We start from the raw sequence: 18792 nt of genomic DNA on the forward strand, positions 1-18792 counted from the left end.
CCTGGATCTGACCTTCCACCACCGTCAACAACCACGTGGTGATACTCATCATCTACGTGCCAAACACTGCTGTCTATCTCCAGCAGAACAGATATCCTGACTAATTAGGTTTTTTTTTGTTTTTTTTCGCAGTGCCTGTTAGTCTTCCAATTTGTTGCATACTCAAATCGTGCAATCTCTCCGCTCATCTTCATCTTCTTCTTCTTCTCGCCTTAGGTTTTGTAGTGACATCTACATATTAAACATTTGCAAGCTTGGCTGTGAAGTCAAGGACACACAAATGGAACTTAACAATGTCAAATTTTACAGGTGTTATATCAGGCTACAGCGCTATAAAACAAAGACTCTCTATAAATAAATCCAGTTCCATGCAGCATTTTGGCACTGATTTAAGTGCAATGCAAAAAAAACTCTCACTAACACAACAAGTGCACTGGTCTCATTTTTATGCAGCAAAATCGCTTACATGTATTTTAAGCAAGTTTAATTTTAGGATATATAAAAAACAAAATAAGGTCCACGTTGAGAATAATAATCTGCAAAAAGGTGAAGCAGAATTTATTGCTTGAGCGTCCTATAAAAATGTACGACATAATTAGTTTTGTTCAACTCATTTTAAAGGTCACACATTCTCCTCCTTTTCAAGCAGTTTAAATAAGTATCAGAGCTCCTTAAAACATGACTGAGATTTCTTGTTAAAGATCCACTCTGATCCTGTATCTGATCACACCTATAAACCCCTCTGTTTCAGCCCTGCTCAGAACTGGCTGTTTATGCGTCTGTAGCTTTAAATATGTAAATGAGCTGTCTGGTTTGGGTGGCTCAGGCTTTGCACCATGTTTCCAAGTTTTGGTTGTTTACCAAAAAAAAGTCAAACTTTTCCAAACTGCCGGAGTTTTAGACACAAAGACATAAGGCTTTTCCTGTGATATTCACTGTGATCTCAAAATATTCATAATTCACATTTCACTGGCACGTTTGATTGACAGGCATCACCTTTTTTTTTTTTTTTTGTCTCTCCCCTGTCACGGATCTGTCCGTCTTGCGCTTCATGTCATTTTCCTGTCTGAATAAATCTCTCAAACCTGAATCTGCACATCCTCTTGGTTTAGGCTTTTCTCCCAAATTGATCAGATTAAATCCGCAACGGACACAATGTAGATTTTCTGTCGATGGCTACACAATAAATAACTACTCTTGTATAATTGTGACCTTGTATGAGAAATAAATTATTAAGTAAGAAGCCAGAGTAAAGTTCCTTTCGCCAGCAATGAACAGCAGTTAGAGCACACAGTGGTGACTGCAGCTCTCTTCACTATGGCCCAATATTTGGCCATGTATCCAAAAATAGATCCAGTGTGTGTGTGTGTGTGTGTGTGTGTGTGTGTGTGTGTGCGTGCGTGTGTGTGTGTGTGTGCGTGTGTGCTCATACAGCAGTGCAATAGAGTCCAATTCTTGCAGCAGCTCCACTCGTCTGGACTCAGCGAGGCGCATAAGGGTGAAGGAGGTCATTTGAACAGATGTGATGCTCTTCTCTCGTTTCTCTCTTGAGGTTGTTCCTCATCAGTCGTGTGAGAGCAGCCCTATCATGACGCGGCTGAAATGCGATGATGCCGAGGGGGAAGTGTGTGTGTGTGTGTGTGTGTGTGTGACGGAGAAAGTGTGGAGAAGAGGGGAGGGGATGGTAAAAGGGATAACGTTAAAGCTGTCAGATGAGGGTACCACATGAAAATCCACTTGCTGATGCATGAGCCAATCATCAGGGCTTGAAAGTAATCCCATAGGTAAGGACGACTCACGCGTTTATCCTCATTATTCAGTTATTATTTCCCCTTTTGACCTTGAGGAATGGAAAAAATAAATGGCGTTGTGCATGCGCGACATGACAGAATGAGATGAAACGACTCATCCCTGCAGTTTGGGAAGCTTTACTAGCATGTTCAGAGGCACACGCAGCCATTATAACTGTCTCCTAAACAGATGGGTGACTGGAAATCTGTGTTGCTCTGCACATGAAGAGAATCCACCATTTAGCCCAGCAGGTGTCATGTAAATTCCCCTGGGAGGCCCAAAGAAGAGAACGAACAGCCTGTGGAGAAGCAAAAAAAAACAACAAGAGAGCAGCTGGATCCTCGGGGGGATATAGAGTTGCTGTAACAGCTAACTGCTTCATACCCTGGAACAAAGCAGTGAAGCTAACAGAGTATCACTGCAACATCAGTCGCTTGAAGCTGAGGTGGAGCAGCTCTCACCTTTAAAGACACGGTGGTTGTAAACGTCAGGGCCATTATTATTATTTCTACTCTGTTGTCAAACTAAATTAGGTTTGGGTCGGAAATGAAATACAGCGGGGAAAAAAAGACTTTAAAGTAAGTTTAAAATGATACGTTTAAAATCTATTTAGTTTTCAGCCATGCTTGTGATGTGGCTTCAAGGATGCGAGCGCTGGTTGGTCATCAACCTTTGCCAACAAGGAAGTCTTTCAGAAAGTACTGAATGGATTGCCATGACTTTTGGTACATGGGTGCATTGCTCCCAGAGGATGAACACGACATCAGTCAATAAACAGGAAGAATCCTCTAAATGTCCATTGAGACGCATTAACCACTACATGCTTCAAGTTACAAAATGAATCGAAGACAAACGGTAAAGAAATATTGTCCGATCCACACCTGGATGTTTTTTCCAATGAAGGCAGCACAAGTTCAACAGTAAGTCTACCCATCGTCGTGTACGGTATAGTGAGCATTTAAACAGGCTTACAGTAACACCCACCTGTTGGGAGTTTTCAGTCTTTAGATGGAAGTATGCCAAGGCTGAAACTTCAGAAGGAAGAAGTCGAGGTTTGTTGCATACCTAGAACCCGCTTTCCTTTCATCCTTCTTCATGTGTTTTGCACATTTTCAATTTTTGTGGTTTAAAAAAAAAAAAGATTGGAATTGCTGATGGACAATTGTTGTCAGGTTGAGGTTAAAGTTCCTGTTTTTGTGTGAAAAAAAATGTGACAAGATGCAATAGAAAAAGATTTTGTGAAGAAACCAGAAGGTCAAGAAAACATGATTTGTAATGTTTTCACACCTGAATCCACTTCGGCTTAAATTTCCCATTTCCTGTGAAACAGTGTCGAGACATGTAGGTAGAGAGTAAGTCCAACCAACAGTTTGTTTCTAAGTATTAACCATTCCTACCAAGACGGGGTGATTTGTTAATTTCCAATTTGTAGAATTAAAAATAAAGACATTTCGTATTCCCTTATCATGAGAAAAGAATCACTTATCTCTAATCACAAGAATGATTCTGCTCTCCTCAATGTACTGACCTACTCAATCAGGAATCAAACAGAAATCAAGCCAGAACAAAAAAATTCATTTGAATCCTGCTGAGTGAAAATCTGATGACAAATTTGCCGAAATTCAACAAAGCTGGGAGAGATTTGAAATGTGTACTTTTGCTGAGCTCTCTCTACTCGAGGGAATCCCTTGAATTGAAAATGAAACTGGATGCATAATGTGACAACGTGGAGCGTTTGGCCTCTGCAATTGAACAGATTTGATTGGGGGAAAAAAATCTACATTGGTGCACAACTCGTACAGACACGCAGACTCCAAAACAAGCTCACGAGGTTATTGTGATGGACATAACAGCTGCGAACACTGAGATATAAAACACTTTAAGTAATACAAGGACTTCAGCAGCATCATGGCAGTGCTGTCTTCAAAAAAAAAAAAAAAAAAAGTTTGAAAACTTTCCTCTCTGTCAGGAAATATCCAGCATGGATGCTGTGTGTGCTGACAGTCAGTCAGAGCTTGAAGCGCTGTCATCAGGGCAGCAGTGACAGTATTTATCACTGCCTGCTCTGAGGGCACCCATCGGCGCTCACATATGTAGCGTTATCTGTGTGTGTGTGTGTGTGTGTGTGTGTGTGTGTGTGTGAGAGGAAGCGCCAGTAGACAGCTGTTTGGATAATCAGACTAATTATGAGATCAGGATGGGCTTAAAACCATGCCAGTTTGAGCAGACTCACGCTGTGCTCTTTTGATTAGTCTTCAATGAACATGTATGATGCCAACACTGTGGGAGATGAGCTGACACACAAAGACTGCACATGTTTGTTTAGTGCTCCCAAACTACCGCCTTACTGTAACTGTGTGCACTTCATGCGACTCGTCGTCACAGAGAGCTTCCACCTTTTGTCGGACATCGCGTTCACTTTCTGAACATACGCCGTGATCAGGCCTTCAAAATCCCACAGGTGATTACTTAGCGTACCTTCCTCGCCGTGCTTTACGCTGACGATCCCCGGCTCACCCACTGCCATGAAAATTCACTCAGCCCACCAGCTGCCTGCTTGTGTGAGCACGTCTCCTGGCAGGGGAGGCCTGGTCCATTTTATCCCGGGAATGGGACGCTGATGGTGCTGCTGGAGCAGGTAATGGAATATGTCCCTCCCATGGCCATGCTAAAGAGTGGATTGATGGGGAACAGCATGGGAGAGCAGACTGGTACCTCACATTTCTGAGCATGCACTGCACGGAGACGCATATGGCTGCATTTACACCCATCAAAATGTGATGTGTCCAGATTTCCTTTTCTGGAAAAACACCAATCCAATTCCTCTTTTTGAGCATGTCTCTGGTATTTGCATGACTTCTTATTTCCTGACAAGTGTCTGCAGGCTGACCGGATGTCAATTTGGCACAGGACCTTCAAATGAATGTGGGTCTTTCTCATACACTTGCATCTTGTTCTTTCCTTTTTTTTTTTGGTGTTTTCGCTGGTGAACCAAAAAGTTTGGCTGAACTTCAGGTGAACCTGGTTTTGCATAAAAGCAGAGCGACGTGCTCCACCACCGCTAAGAAAACTCATTTACATGCATGTTAGCTATTTGGTGGATTTGCATGCAAGTGCACGACTGGACAAACACTAACCGGCTACTGTGGCTGGAGACGGCATGCACAGTCGGAAATAGGGGCACATTATGCAAATGACTGGACCTTTGCTTTATTTAATTAAATAATACAGAGTGTTATGTTAAGTATAAAATAAGTAAGTCCATCTGTGTGTCTGTAACTGCTTTGCATTTCCATAAGATACTGTTCCTGCCTTACTACATAAAAAAAGTCATACGTTAAAAGTTTGTACATAGTTGACAGATTGTATTACATATCATAATGTGACTTTAACACATGGATATCTGCTTATCACAAATAAACCAGCATTGCATCTGCTGTGACCGATCAATAAACAGATAGACTTCATTTGGCCTGGACGTCACAGATACATGAGATGCTTCGTTTCAGAGCTTCAGCTAACACGTTAGCTCTCAACAGATCATTCCTATGTGTTCATCTATGTCATCTAGTCTGTGCTGATTTGACATCTTGGGTCTGGAATGAATAGTCGGATCATGCTTTCACACTACATGTCACATTCCCGCCACATTTACACACTCTCACATTAAGGGTCCAAATGTCACACAGTACGTTTCCATTCCCATGTCGTGCTCTGCAGCAAGAGCAATCTGGGGTTCACTGTCATCCCTTTACTGCTGGTCGCTGGTTGTCTGTCTGCAGACCACACAACAGGTTATCCTAGGTGGTTTACAACATAAATCTAGGTTACACATTCTTCACTGAGGTTATTTGTGATTTCAGTGTCTTACTGAGTACTCTTGTGTTGGTTTTGTTGGAGCTAAATCAGTGCAATTTGACGCCTCTAAATTCCCCTGTGGTTATAGCTTTAGTTTTTGTAGACATGATTAAGTGGTAACATTAACAGGTAGATTTAATTCCAGCATGGATATGTGTAAATATGTCCATATAAGAAAGGGTAGTGTATATATATATGTTAGCATAGTTTTCTGTGCTTTAACATCATTAACCCTTACCCTAGTCCACAGCAAGGTGCAGTATTTGTCAATACACACCATAATGTGTGCCAATGGTTTGTCAGAGATTTCTTTCTGACTCTGTGCACTGATGTTAAATGATGTCTTGACCTGCCACTGGCCTCCTCGGGCTGCGCCGTCATAAATCAACTCAAACGGGTAACACTACGGTCCTCTCTTCGACTGAGCCACACTTAATCTTTAAACACTCCGAGTCGGGCCCGAGCGGAGAGCTCAATTTGGCCGCCCCTCGCTGTCTTGACTGGCAGTTTTTACCTAAAAGCCACCGGCTGCTGCAAAGAACACTTCAGCTCTCAGTTATGTCTCCAGGTATATGACCCTCGGGAAAAGCTAGTTTGACACCTCGAAGAGTCGCTTCGCCTCACAAACAGAAAGAAAGGGCGCGAAGGCTGAATCAAAGGTTGGATTGAATCATCGAGGTTTAACGCCCTCTACGTCCCAGTTTAAATCAAAGACGACCTCACTTTAGAGGAGAGACTCTCCTTGCCCTTTTAGCTGCCTCTACTTTCTCCCCATCTCAGCATTGTGACCTACAAAAATCCAGGATTAAAGAATTCAGTATTCATGCCTTGAACCGGCTGTGCAAACTTCTAAATCATCCAGAGTAGCATATTGTTCCTTTAAGGATTAGGTTCATCTATAAATATGAGAGAGGATAACCTGGCTGCTGAGTGAGTGCATTTAATTTGTTTGTCAGGCGAGAGGATCACCTAAGCTAGTTGAAGGCAAAAACCTTAACACAGCATTTCAACAGCATTTCCAATATGGCGACCATCATGTTTTTACAGCATGACACCATCTCCATACAGTTTGATCAAGCAGTCTTTGTGCAGAAAAAGCACTTTTTTTTTTTTTTTATCTGGATGTCAATGTCATTATATCCCCCGGTTGTCAGAGCCCAGGAGTTGTCATGCACCAAGCTTTCCTTCTTCCAACCGATTCATTTCATGAAAAATACAGAAGTGGTGTGACCGGTCCCCACAGAGACGAGAGGAGAAGGAGAGTGTATTGAGAGTTAAAGAGGAATGTGTAAGTGGATAAATATATCGTGATTTCCAAAGAGAGATTCAGACTGCTCTGGGTATGCCCTTTCAGAGAGGAATCTAAAGCAGGGAGACATCCAACAGAGCATCCCAGCTTTTCCCATAGGACACCTTTGAAGTCCAAGAGAGTGTGAAATAGCCTCACCTTGGTCGACTGGTGGAGTCAGGCGCCCACACTCAACATGCTAATGTCAATGTGCCAGCCGCTCACTCGGGAGGAAAACTCCCCCTCGCTTAACATGACGGGGATCCATCTCCTGTCAGCCTGTCGCCTCAGAAGCATGTCATCTCCCCTCCACACTGCCACGCGTTCACACTTTAAAGGAATTCATCCCCGAAGAGAGACGGACGGTTCCAGGCGTGAGCGGCGGACAGAGTAGATAAAAAAAAAAAAGGCCAAGCACACAAACGCTTAACTATATGGTTGCCTTGACAACAATATTACTTCTTTGATTGTGACAAAAAGAGAACCCCCCCCGAGAAGCACATCCAACGGCCTTGAATTTAATCTACACCCACTTTAGCCTCGTCTTATCAGAGACAATTTCAAGAATTCACAGGAAAAGAAAGTTCTTCAAAATCCCTCCAACCCGAACACTTTGAGTGTAAGATGCGTCTTCGGCGATTTGTAATATTTTTTAATTACTCCAACTCCTGATATATCAGAGATAAATTGGATCCCCAAACTGAACTCCGGGAGGTAAGAGAATTCATTACGAGTTCTCAGGGGAGCGAGCGAGACCAACAAGGGACAAAGAAATAACAGCAGACAAAGAGAGGATGACACAGAGAACGAGAGGTTTCTGTACAAGATAAGAGAGGTACAAAGTCAGGAAGGGAGGGCGGGTGAGAATAATTTGCTACTTCGCTGGGCTTTGTGTTTTTTTAGACCAACAGAGTACAGCTGAACAATGTAAAGATCCAGACTGCAGATGAGAGTTCAGGAGCGAAGCTTTTGAAGGTTTACGAAAAATCTACATCTTAGTGCACTGAGGTTGGGCAATGAGCAGAAGCAGCACCGACACGAAAACAAAGTGTGACAATGACCAGAAACTTCTAAACCTATTGTCCCCAAATAAGAGCCTTCAACCCTTTTCGGGGAAGCATCTGAAGAACATCACAGAGGTGCGTCGAAGGCTGTTTTTAAAGACTCCTTCTTTCCCCCGCCAACCGCAGCTGTTGAGGTTGCCCGGCAACCGGGGATGATGCTTCGAAAACAAAAGCTTTAAGGGTTAATGCGAACCAGGAGTCGTCCATGGACTTGATCAGCGGTGTCAAACTCACACTGGGGTCGGAGGGCTGGATCTGTCAGCTCGGAGGTTGTAACGGAGGCGATGTAAGGTCATGACAGGATCGACAGAGCAGATAGGGGGAGAACACGGCTGTGTGTGTGTGTGCTTGTCTGACTGCTCGTGTATGTGAAGCTCCCTCTGTGCTGTGCTCTCTCTCCAGCTTCTGCAACACCTTCATAGAGGGCATTGTTGCGGAATTAAATCACACAATGAAAATGCCTATTAAAACTAGTATGGCAGATGGAGCTATTACTCACCAGGCCTCACTCCTTAGGAAGGATGTAGCAGTCAGGGATCAGGAGGCAAACGCCCTCTCTACCTGAAGTGTCAGGTTAAACTGAGCGATGGCTAAGTCGAGGAAAATCCAACAACGCTTAAGAAAACCAGGGCTTATGTAAATAAATGTGTCGCTAGTTAATAGTTCTGCCGTAATGGCAGCAATCTAGTTTATTTTCAACTTAATGTCAGTGTTACAGCAAAGTTCTCATTACAACCTGCTGGGTCTAATTTAATTGAATCAACCCAATCAGAACCCAGGAGTGTTTCGGTCCGCCGAGCTCTGCAGTGCTGGTGATGGCACCTGATGGAAAGAAGATTAAAAATGTTGCTGCTGGATCACACTATGCATGTGCCGCACCCGCAGCTATGTTTGTTCGCTCTGGCAGAGTTGAGTTATTGGAAATGATACGTCGGCTGTGCCAAGACATCCGTGTAGTTTCTCCAAAGAGCAAACACGACCGAGTGGATATTCTTTGTAGATGTTTCGTTAGCAAAGTGTAATTGGGTGAAGTGGGGGCTCGTTTAAAGTGAGCTGTTGAATATTTCTTTTAAATGATGTTTAAGCTAACGGTTGGGCTGCGAGGGGAACATGTTTGCTCCCATTTCAATTTTGAAGAGGGTAAAAGTGCACGAGGGCTGTGCAGAGAGATACACAGGGAGACGTTGGCTGCCTGATTTCACAAATACACACACACACACAAAGACACACACTGGATTCACAAGAGGTGAAAGTAATGCATCTGCAAGTCGTTTTCTCTTCACACATACTCAGGTTTCAAGTGACTTAGCCCCGGCGTCCTCACACTCCCACATTCACACACGTTTACTTTGCAGATTTATGGAGAGCCAGCCCAGTGTGACCAACACAGCTACTGTTGCTCCAACAACTGCCTTCCCCGTCACAACCTGGGCTGTCAGAAGAGCCGCCACACACAGCCAATCACTGTAAGCTTCAAAGGCCTTTTCACCCAATTGCATTTGGCAGCCCGACTCCCGATCACAGCTTCCAGGACAGAGCAGAGAGCTGCTTCACAGTGAACTTTCCCCCAGCAGAACGCCTTTTATGGATAAACCAATACATTGCAAGAAAATGGATCTACCCCAGAGAGTTGACACACAAACGCATAAACATAAGCAATACAGGCCATAAACCCTTACACACTCTGGGTGGGAACATTTGGAGTGCAGCGGAGAAAAGAGCTGCAGTGTGAGTAGATCATCCGAGGTAATCAAACTCCAAGAGGGACTCTTGTCAGGTCAGATCTCAACAGGATTTCAGCACGAATCCGTCTAAAGCTCTCCACTGCTGTACAGGGACTTCTGCACGAGCAGGGTTTTTTTTTTTTTTTTTGTGGGTAAGGGAAGTTTTGGGAGCGAAATATGTTGAGAAGCCTGAATGTCTGCAGTGCATTATTAAGCAGCCAGAATCTGGAACAAAGTCCCGAGTAAAAGGTCATCTGAGTAGTTTGAAGATGCATAATGCAGAGCATCTGAAGAGCAATGGAGCCTTTTTTTTCAATTACAATCATAACTTTATTCGCAAATTGTTGACATAATGATGCAGCATTATATTTTGGTCACCACTAATAGCACAACAGTTTTTGGGGGAGTTTGCATTGCTTCATTCCTCATATACTAATTTCCTCATTTACATTATTTGAATTTCAAATAATTGGTCAAATTTCTATAGAATATGTGAAAGTGGAAAGGGGTGGGTAGTAAATGACATGACATGGATTTTTGAATCAGATTAGCTTTAGTTGACAGTCTTTGACAGCCATTGGTACAAAGTAGGATCGCAACTAAAAGCATTTCAACCTTTTTTTTCCTCGTTCTTCTACAGTTTAATAACTTATCAATATATTCTTTAATGATTTAAAAATGGCCCAAAGCCCAAATTGACATGTTTCAAGTTGCTTGTTTTTGTCTAAGTCAAATACTTATACTGAGTGACCTGAAAGGCGCTTAAATTAAATGTATTATTATTATTATTATTATTATTATTATTATTATTGTATTACCAAAGTTGAAAATCTAGATTTTGTAAATTTCTGTTTCCAAGACTGAAAGATTGATTAACTCGTCACAATGTAGCATGCGTTCACTCTGATCTGAGATCAAACAGTGAATGGTGATCCAATGGTTTAATGAATCCATTTAAACCTGCACACTCATGTAAACTGTGTGGCTACTTTATTTTCCAACCGTTCCCTTTAAGACTCTAATCAGCCTCACACATGTGTCACTAGATTGTTCCTCTGTGAGTAAAGCTTCTACTGGCTAATCCAGGTCAGCTCTCTCAGCTCAGCCACCAGAGTGCGACCAGTCAACCATTTCAAATTCTCCCATGTCTCCCCTGTGGAAACCTCCCCGTTTGCAGGCTGCCTGTGGCTGTCTGCACCCGATTCAAAGCGCTGGTGTTGGCACCAATGAAAGGCTGCTAAAAAAGCTGCAGTCGATAACTCAAAGCCACTGTCCAACTGGGCCCTCAGTCCAACAAGGACAGCCGTCTCTTTGCTCTGAAGATCTTCTCTCTCAGTCTGGGAAGTTTTCCTTCAAGTTTCGACATCAGGCAATCACATCCCCGTTGGGCTTTTCTTAGAGCTTCTTTCTTACTTGATTATTCTTGACCCAGCAGATGGTCTATTGCTCTATCAGCTCAGTAAACCGTGGCATTTCATCGCCGCCTCCCACCTGACATTTATGTTGTTTTCATTAATGCCATTTGGCATTTTCATCACCTGATATTTATTGTTGAGGCACTCCGTTTGAGCAGAGGGATGCAGATGGGCGTGTTGCATTCACGGTTAAAAATAAAAAAAGGAGGAATTAAATGGCCATGGTTATAATCGTATGCTCCCAAACAAGTGGAGTAGTGTTCACAGAATGGTTCAGTATGTTGTCATGTTGATCTTTGACCATCAAAATCCATTTGCTCCATCTTTGAGTCACAGTTGAATTGAGAAATAATTGTCCAAACATTTCTTACGCTCTGGTAATTACATATGTTAAGGGTCGCATCTTTTCTACCCACAATTCATTTTAGTTTATCCTTAAGTACAAGAGGTTGTTTGCACAAAATGCAGAGACACCTCCTTTAGGCACTGCACAGATATATTTTTAAGAGAATGGGATGGACATTAAGTGAAAGCTGCCTTGATTTTGGATCTTTCATCCCTCAGCATTTATCTCATTTATACGTTTAAATGCATATTTTGTGCCAACTGATCTAAAAATGTTTCCAATTAGATTTAAGGCCCACAAGACTGGAATGAATGGACAGAAGATGGATGCTTTTAGGGATGGATGGACAACAATTCTGAGAAATAAAGCCTCCTGCTACAGATACAAAGAGGATTTTAAAGGTGACGTAAAAGATCTATGAGAATCTAAAACTCATACTAGCTTTGTTACTTTTAGCTAAGTGCTAACTTTGCCATATGATACCGAATGTATTCCTTTTGTTGTTACAGGTGAGTCCAGATAAGCAGATTCATGATATGCAGTAAATAAAAACATTAAATTAAACAGAGAAAAGGACTCGGAATGACTCCATGAACTCTTTTCACACAACTTTTCTAAAGGGATTAATAGATCAGCTCATAGCTCTGGGTCTATAAAAAATCCAGACAAAATAATGTATTGACACGAGGTAAGTCAACACTAACCACTCGATCTGCTGAGGCTTTTCAATTCTGAGTGGAAACGATTACCTGCAAAGCCCTCAAACAGCGCAAGAGTGACTCAAGAAAATCAACATCCAAACAAGTCAGGGTTGCACGGTCTGTTTTCTCAATAATGACCCTGCGAAGCATTGCATTGATTTTCCCGAGTCTGAGAAGAGGTTAATTATAATCCCAGCAGCGGTCAGTGGCCTGCATTCGTCCGTAGGTTACCATAAAAGACTCGACACCTCTATGGGTGTAAGCATGTGTAAGACAAACTTAAGAGGAGTTTTCATCCCATAAACTTTCAGTTCAATTGCAGTTGCACTGAAGGGTTGGCGCTGGAAATTGACCTCACTTTGAAGGGCTGCAGCAGAGCAGTTGATGAAAAGTCAAACACTGTGTTTTTTCCCCCACCACTCGCCCCGACCGCCCATTTACTATCTAGGACTTCCTGAAGCGCTGGAGTTTTTATATTCTTGTGTAGAGGACATGTTGACCAAAAAGACATGAAGGCTTTCATGATTTCAAGAGCAAAGGTAAAGAGTTGATCTTTAAGGCTGTGTTCAAGGTTCAAGGGGGCGCCGTCAGAAAGATAAAGAATATTGAATTCTGACACCAAGCCACCGCCTGATGTCCAGCCAGCAGAGTCTATTTTCTGACTGAAAGTCGGAAACACAAGCTGCTAATTTGGGCGTCATCAGGTCAAAGGGCGCAACGAAGACTCAATCTATATCAGTTAATCTCAACCACGTGCAATAAACGTAATAATAATCATTGTCTATAGCCTTTTTTTCTTTTTTTTTGCTTCCTCCATGCTTATTTTTTGTATATTTTTTCCAACGGAAGAGTGTTCTATTATTTATTCTATCTTATTCTTTATATTGTTAATTTTTTTGTTACCTGCTACATTTTATTGTAGATTAGATAGTATTGTAAATTTCCTTGAGGGAGTCATCTCAAAAGGATCAATAAAGTTCAGTGTAAGTCTAAGTCTCTAAGTTACAGGGAGCCTGCAGAGATGACAAAGTAGAAGTGATGTTTCATGTGAGAATCTTTTCAGACTGTTGTTCTGACCAAACCATCATGTTGAAGTCTAACTCTTGAGAGTTGAAGTCAAACAGTCCGATGGCTGATGAAAAGTATTAGTTGCCGCTCTACCAAAAAATTAAAAAAGGTTTTGTTTTCGGTCTGAGTTCAGATATTTTTGTTCTTTTCAAGGCACCATTCGAGGGCATTACACCTGTCACATCTAATCACTGTTGCATGCTGGTTCACGTAGGCAGAGTAGCTGAAGGCTGCAGAGAACTCAAACTTCCACAGACAGCCCCTGTGACTGTTTTTTTCTTTTTCTTACTGACTTCTCCCTGGCGGTCTCGGAGCAGGGACTTTAAATCCATGCAGCCTTGTAGAGACGCCCCATGCTGGCTGTGGCTGCAGCCCCGGCTCGAGTCGCCCACAGGCCAAGTGGAAACACACAGCATGACATGCGACCGAGTCTCCAGCTCAGAGCTCTCCACAGACGTGACTTCTTTCTCCACAGTTCATCAGCATCAATGTCAAGCACCCCCCCCCCCCCCCACCACCCACCCCCCGCCTCCTCTCGATGAGCTGCCAGGAATTGACCTCTGACTTCTCTGAACGAGTCTCCTCCTCAAAGGATGGGCCGCTGCATCTGTTCCACTCAGAAATGAAATGAAGCCCAAGCTAATAAAATGAGCTGCATCATTGAGAACAAAAACACCTTCAGCCTTGAAATCTTGCGACCTATACCTCTGCTCCTTCCCCCCCCCCCTCCTCTCACCCCGCCTCCCCTCCGTGTCATAACAAGAGTGGTGTCGACAGAGAACTCCAGAGAGGCAGGGGTTCATCAGCAAATGGCTCCCTAAAAACCCAATCTCATTTATATGCAGATGAAATAAATATTGATGTGCTGCCACGCTCGCGTCCCGTTTTGCCTAATTGATGCGAGTGCTGTTGTATCGCTGGTGCAAGGTAGGAATATTGGCGAGAGGCTTGCTCGGTGAAATGACTTGCAGCAGACAAAACAAAGCCGTCGAACGCGCTTAAAGAGAGCAGACAGCACAACACAGCCCCCAGAATCAAAGCAAACAAATGAAGTGAAGTGACAGACAGATGCTCTGCACTTTTGTCTTTTGAGCTCCATCATTGGAGACTGTAACTCTGCAGGAGGATCAAGAATGGCAAGCTGGAAGCTGTGAGCCGAATTATTCACACCAGCTCTCCTCCGGCTGTAGTGATGCGAAGCAGTAAAAGCAGTGACAAGTTAAAAATCAGTGTTTCTCCTTCAGCCGTACATGGGGCATCAGGAGGGGCATGGAAAGGCGAATTCACACATACTCGGTGCGCGCCGCGGTCCGTTAGCGCAGGGCGCTACGCCTTAGCTCGGCGTTAACACAGTTCACAGTTTTCAAATACGCTGCAGGTCTATTTTCGACAGAGCGCGCTGCAGACACGTGTGGAGCGAGACAGAATACCACAACCGGGACAGGAAGTCAGACAAGTCAATTTCAAAATAAAACAAATATATACGGACTAGCGATCGCGTTTTTCCATCATTTTATCAACGCGACATCAAAACAAGACAAATCGTACTCGGCTCTGCTCCACAGTTGGACTCTGCTGCTGCACTTCGCTGACGTTGCAGACAAGGATTCAGTGTGAACGGGCGTAAGGCGTAAGGCGGGGCCACTAAGGTTAGCTAACTCTTGATGTTTTGTCGACCACTTCCATGTGGTATATTACACATCATAACTTGGAGAGGGATGGCATCACTCCAGTTCTGAGGTCTTTACACGGGCCTCCAGTCTGTCAGAGGTTGTGTTTGAATGGTTATAAATTCCCTCTTCTCATTGGTTTCGCTGCCATCTGTCGTGACGCTGCTGATGTCTCGTGTGAAGCACTTTGAATCACCTTGTTGCTGTAATGCGCTCTATAAATTCCACATCTTTCATTGGACAAATTGATGATGAATAAATGAGAAAGTCCAGACTTCACTTTTTTTCTTCCCCCTATTCAATTTCTTCATTTGATTGAGTCTTTCTCAAATTGGATTACCCATCTACAGTGATCATCCAGCGGACCGTGTCAGCTGTGCTTGAATGTGTCTCGTTGTCAGGTGCGTGATTAAACCGCTACCAGTCTGCAGGTGACTCTCATTAGCTCGAGGACCTGAAGGAACGTCGTCAAGCACACGGCAATTAAGGAAAAAGCAGTAATTAGTTTGACTCTCGCTGGCTGCTGCTGAAGTACAAATGCAGTAAATACACGTCGAGCACAGGATGATGAACGGGGGGGAGAACGCACGCTCTCATTTTTGACTCCTATTAAAAGGTTTCACGTAACTGGAGAGCTGTGGAGACGAGCTGCGGAAAGCGGGAGCGAAATGGGCAGAGAGGGAGTCTCGGCGGTATCGGGATCAATCCTCTGAGCTGTCACAATAATGCTGCTTCAGCGCCACACACACTGCAGCAGGACAAATGTAGTCTACCCGTTCAGCTGTTGAGGTGAAAACGCTCCAAAGCTGCTTTTTGTGAACAATGTCATCATAAGGATCAGCTGTGCAGGCGGAGCACCGCTCTGTTGATGTAAGCTGGGAGTGACTATGGTGCTGTTTATCTCTTTATTGAAGCTGAACGAGACATTTGTGACAATCCATCACAGACTGCTTATCACAGACTGCTTATACGCTTAACAATTGACTGTCAGAATATTCATCAGAAAATTAATTCAATGATTCATCATTGAAGAGGGAGAATGTCCAGTTCTACATATATTTGTTTTCCTGACCAAACTCAATAAGGCCTTACTTGCCCAGGTTTGAACCCCATCTGTGGCTCCTTTCCTTCCTCTATCCATCCCTCCCTCTCTCCCTCCCTCTGTCTCTCTCTCTCTCTCTCTCTCTGTCTGCCTCTCTCTCTCTCTCTGAAGACATAATGTAGCCTATGTTTTATAATCATATGTCTTCTAGTTTCAGTTTTTTATTTGCAGTGGAGAAGGCAATAAAAACAGCTACTTTGGCTGTGATTCTTTATTATATATAAAATTATTTTCCTCGTGGCCTTAAAAATCCTCCAAAGTGTTCCACTCGGGTCAGCAGTCTATCAGATAAATAAAACGCTCAGAGCCGACGTCAGGTCTGAAACGTTGACATCAGGGTGACGATGCTCATCGACAACAAATTGTGCTGTTATGTTAGGAATCTAAAGTTGCCCTGTGTGTGCTCCCGCAGTGCGCCGTGCAGAGGGAGACAGCCTGAAGCTCTAGTCCCATTTTCAGCTTCAGTGGGCAGAGAAGAGTGGAGAGCCAGGCCAACTCAGGGTAGACAGGATCAAGCCCGAGCCCTGTTTAACCCTGCACACTCCGCTCGGCTCGCGCATCACACAGAGCGGGGCCTCGACAACCGCTGCGCCAACACGAGGCGGGACCCACGATGGTAATAAGGTCGCAAGACATAAACACGCAGTGCCCAGGGATTAGATGGTGTTTTATTAGAAAGAGTTATGAGCTACGTTATTCAAAACAACATTTATCCAAGTATAATTGACATGTTTTTATCACAGCAGCAATCTTTGACCAATGTTTCCATGGAAACGATAAACATGTGGAGTCTGTCATGGCAGTCTTTAGGGTAGAAATTCTACTCATTGTATCTTTAAAAACATGATTAAAAAGTAATTTAACAAGGAGAATATAATGAAGATGTAATCAATGCTATTTCTTACAACCGACTTTTCAGCCATGTAAAAATGCATGAAATGTGTCATGTCATACATCATTAACGTATGGACACATGGACTCACACACAGTCTCATGACGGCTATTTGTCTCAAGATTGATTGTCAAGTGAAGTGTCATCTCATTTCACCTCATTAGCAGGAGCCAATCACATTACATTAGTGTCATTGTCATTAACACATGCTTGCAGTGGCACTGCAGTGGGAATAAGAGCCCACCCCGCACACACACACACACACACACACACACACACACACACACACACACACACACACACACACACACACACACACACACACACACACACACACACACACACACACACACACACACACACACACACACACACACACACACACACACACACACACACACACACACACACACACACACACACACACACACACACACACACACACACACACACACACACACACACACACACACGCCTGGGTTGTTAAAGTCCTATCAACTGGGAGAAAAAAAAATCGCCATTTAAAGAGCTGAAAACTATATTTGATTAGCTCTGGGTGTCTTATATTCCAAGAAGCAACAAAAGGTCATGAGAGAATGTATTAATATACATTATATATAAATATACAATATTTATAACAATAAAGGCATTAAACATGGTTGGAGTGGAAAGAAAATTGAATAAAATACCAGACCTGACTATTGGGATCAGGTTGAGTTAAGTGCGTTGGACACTTTATCAATCAATCTTTATTTGTATATCGTCCATTCATAACAAGTGTTATCTTAAGACACTTTACAAAAAGCAGGTAAAGGACCTTTAGAGCTTCATCCGTCATAGCGTGGCAAGAGAAAACGTCCCTTTAAGCGGCAGCCTTCGGTTCCTCTCGCTCCCTTTCACAGCTCCATGGAGTGAAGCTTCATTGACGACGAGAAGCAGTTGCTTGCTTTCCCCGTCTCGAAGCTGTCTGCCCTTTAATGTACAGGCTGGATCATCAGTGTGAAGAGTGAGACTCGCTCTGTTCTGTGCCGTTTTCTTTGCTCGGCCGTTTTAACTTCATTACGGCGCCGCTTCAGCCTCTTGAGCTGAGAAAAAGGTCAGACTGGAACGAAGGCTCTTTGTAAATGTACATTTAAGAAGCACTTCTTCACTGCACATCCACTGTTTAACGTGATTCTGACTTTAAACCCAACCCAACCCCCCTCCCCCGATTTTTCACCATTCCAACCCCATTGTTTCGAATACTTCAAAAAGGCCCGTGGAGTACTGCTCTTACGTAACACACTATTGATCCTTTCGGAGGAGAGATTTGTCTTTTGTATTTTTTGCCGGCCTGCCTTCACAGCTCAAGTTAAAGAAAGGAGCAGCACCCGAGAGTCGGCGTTTGAGCTTAAGTAGGCTATCATATTCAAGGACACATCAGCGGGGTGCAGATGTGTGCTGGGTTATTAGTGGGGTGTTATCATTTGTTATGCACCGCTGTCTCATAAAAGCGACCAGTAAAAAGGCCGGAGGAGTCTTTTATTTGTTGTAAAACATCAAACTCTGCTCCACTTTCTTTCTTTCTTTCTTTCTTTCACTGGGATTGATTATGCCCGTCGCTGCTGTTTCCTTTTATAGTGACCAATCAGACGTGAAGTCCAGTTGTTAGCACACGAGATTAAACATTTATGTGAGGCAGAGAGTCTGTTTGAAACTGTCCTCGCCTCTGATCGGCACGCCGGTCACTGAAATCCGTCTGCCTCGTGTTTTCACGTCCCGTTTCTTTTTGCACGCTTTTAGATGGATGCTATTTTTTGCATGCAGGTGTAAAAGCAGGCTGTGTGCGAGAGAAGAGAGTGTGTGGGTGCATGTTGTGTGTGCCTGTTCAAAG

General features: G+C 43.4%; 1 protein-coding gene across 4 annotated transcripts in view; it reads right to left on the reverse strand.

Annotated features, from left to right (window-relative positions):
- Positions 1-18792, reverse strand: part of magi2a (membrane associated guanylate kinase, WW and PDZ domain containing 2a) — a 228380-nt gene that overhangs the window by 138512 nt on the left and 71076 nt on the right. The gene's annotated exons all lie outside the window — the stretch shown is intronic.

This window comes from Symphodus melops, assembly GCF_947650265.1.
Source record: "Symphodus melops genome assembly, chromosome: 22".
NCBI classification, from domain to species: Eukaryota; Metazoa; Chordata; class Actinopteri; order Labriformes; family Labridae; genus Symphodus; species Symphodus melops.